Consider the following 3,174-nt stretch of genomic DNA (forward strand, 5'->3'; position numbering starts at 1 on the left):
TTACATGAAAGAAGATTAAGGCACAAATATTAAACATATTTCAATAAACGAACAATAAGCCTGCTGAGACTTAAATTAGAGATCCCATTGGGCTGAGAAAAAGCTCAGAAGGTGAGAGCACCTGCTGCCAACCATAGCAATCTGAGTTTCATTCCCCAAGACCCCCATGACAGAAGGAAAGAGCCAACTCCCACAGGTTGTCCTCTGACATCTATGTATGTGCTGTGGTGTTCACATGCCTACATATATATATCATGCATCCACACACTTAGATGAGTAAATGGAAAAAAAAGAAAATAATTTGTTTTTCACTTGACAAGAACATTTCTTTATAAACTGCCTAACGGACATTCACATCAGGACACAGACTGCTTCAAGAACCAGACTTTTGGATCTCATCTTAGATAGTACTTGACTTCCAGTCTTCAGACAGATATGGGAACTTTGCCAGGAGAATTTTTTCTTTCTTTTTCTGTAAACTTTTCTTTCTTGCTTCAATGCAGGCTTGTTTCTCAGGTCTCAGTCTGACAAAGCAATCCACGGAAGGCATTTCGAAGAACGGTTTCCTGTTGTATCTTTTGTTTAGGCACCAAGGTAAAGGCCACTGATTGAATTTGTGCCAGGTGATTCTTCCAAAGTTGTCCCTTCTCTAAGCACCAGGTCTTGCTCTTTCTTGACCAGTCTGAAGAAGCTTTAAAGCTTCTCCGCTCTCCTGGACAACTTTATCTAAGGCATCCATGGAATCAACAAACCTTTTTTTTTTAACTGTTCTGCACTTGGCATTGGAAATCTCTGTCACTTGGCCTCCCGCTCTGGAGTTAGAAGCCCATTTCTTTCCTTCAGAGGACATTCAAAGTTTATGTAAGTCTTTGTTACTTTTGTTCCTTAGCTTCTGTCAAGTCCATTAAGCTCCAGGTTTGACTTTTTCTCAACGCCCCCCAATTCTTTGGATCATCAAAAAATTCTTCTAGTCCATTTCCTTGACGTGGTATGAAGTAATTTACAATGGAGAAAAGACATGACATGTGGTGTGTTCTTATGCAACAAACTAAGAGAAAGCCTGGAGCCAGTAGGGGCCTGGAGATTTATTAGGGAACAGGCAACCTTCAGAAACACTGAGACTCTTCCACAAATACCCACTCTACTGGTCACAGCCATGATTCTAAAGCAGGACCACTATGTCGAAAGGAATTAAAAAAGAAACTGAAAAAGCTGACTGAATATTCAATCACTCAAAAACAAAATTGTGAACTTATAGAAAACAGAGTATGTATATACTGAGAGTTATACAATACGGATGAATGAAATCATCAGAGAATAGTTAAATACATGGCAACATGCCTTATTCATAGTAAATACTAGACACAGAGGCGTGGCAGCTACTCAGACAAGAAGAGAGCCAAATCACAGATCAGAGTAGGAGGAAACATCTATAACCGATATATCCAATACCGGACTGTCATCTACCATACAGAAAGGATGCTTGGATTCCAATAGTTAAAAAACAATTCTATTAGAATATGAGCAAAAGACAGGACAGATATTTCAATGAAGAAGATTGACAGTTGACAGGAGCTTATAAAAAGTTATTCAATATGCCCATCAGGGAAATGAAAATTAAAGTCACAATTCTGCATCATTATATGACAATCCGAATAGCTGCAATAAAACAGTGACATCACCAACAACTGGCACAGATTCAGAGATGAAATCATTCCTACACAGCTAGTGAAAGTGCAGTATGCTGTGGCTACCATGGAAAGAGTCAAGCAGTTTCCTCTAAAACCAAGCAAGTGATTATCATAGAAGCCAGAAGTCACACGCAGGCATTTGTGACAGCAAACTTGTATTAACAAGAACCCTGTGTCACCCAGATCCCCTGAGGTTTGGTTTGGCTCACAGTCTTGAAGGTTCTGGCCCATGGCTGATTGGGAAGATTGCTTTTGGATCTGTGGTCAAGCAGTGTATTGGGAGAACACTGGAGTAAAGCCACTCACACCACGGTGGGAGATAGAAGAGAGAGAAATGGTTGAAGTTCCCTTCAAGGGACCACCCCTAATGCTGTGAAGGCTTCTCCTAGGTCATACCTCTTGGTTTATCTTAATGTTTCATTTTTTTGTGCGTTAGAGAGAGAGAAGAGGAAAGAGAGAGAGAAAGAGAAAGGAGAGAGAGAGAGAGAGAGAGAGAGAGAGAGAGAGAGAGAGAAGCAAGTGTAGTGCCTGCACAGGCCAGAAGAAGGCTCAAGATCTTCTGGAGCCAGCATGACAGGCAGCTGTGGGTGCTGGGAACCAAACTCAGGTCCTATGAGCAAGTGCCCATAACTGCTGAGCCACCTCTCCAGCTTCAGAGCTCACTTGTTAAAGGCACTGTCAACTCCCAAAGAACCACACCTTAAACACACCAGCATTTGGGAAACACCAGATGCAAAGCACCATATAGACATACAGGAACTTTGTTCCTGATAATTAAAATAATTTGCAAATGGGAGACTTTCCTCGACAGATGACGAGTGGCATTAGCTGTAGTGACCCAAGTGCTTTGAGAAAGGACACACCAGAGAGAAGGAACTACCAGGGAATCACATCACCTGAGAAAAGCCAACATCCAAGGTCACGCACTGCACAAGTCCAGTCATAGAACACTTTACATGACAGAAATTAAGAAAGGAAGAAGCCAATAGATTGTAGGGGTCAGGGAGAGGGAAGAAGTGGAGATAACTATGGAAGGAAATGGGTTTTTCTTTTTAAAGTTTTTACCTCTGGTTTTGTAAATGCATGCATGTCTGTGTGGGGGTATATGCACATTAGTACAGCATCCATAGAGAGATAAGAGGGAACCAGATCCCCTGGGGCTGGAGGGACAGGCTATTGTAAGCATCACGTAAGTGTTGAAACTGAATTTATGTCCTCTGCAAGGCCAGTGCCTACTCTTAATTGCTGAGCCATCTTTCCAGCCCATGGGTCAGAAGTAAGGAATACAGGGACCTACACGTGATGAAATTGCAAAGAGCAAAACATACATATTTGCATATTCAAACACACACAGTGCATACACTCTTAAGATACTAGGTAGCTATGTACAGTATGTCAAGTAGAGTCACAAAGAAACACAAGAAAGAAAAATGCCATAGGGAATTGGGAATTGACAGACCCTATCTGCCTGGGACCATCAATG

The 3,174-nt window shown here is 41.7% G+C and overlaps 1 pseudogene; it reads right to left on the reverse strand.

The window, feature by feature from the left end:
* Positions 1 to 400: 400 nt before the first annotated feature.
* On the reverse strand, positions 401 to 1,158 carry LOC110547200 (large ribosomal subunit protein uL29m-like; annotated as a pseudogene).
* Between the last annotated feature and the right edge of the window lie 2,016 nt (positions 1,159 to 3,174).

Source organism: Meriones unguiculatus, chromosome 11, assembly GCF_030254825.1.
Source record: "Meriones unguiculatus strain TT.TT164.6M chromosome 11, Bangor_MerUng_6.1, whole genome shotgun sequence".
NCBI classification, from domain to species: Eukaryota; Metazoa; Chordata; class Mammalia; order Rodentia; family Muridae; genus Meriones; species Meriones unguiculatus.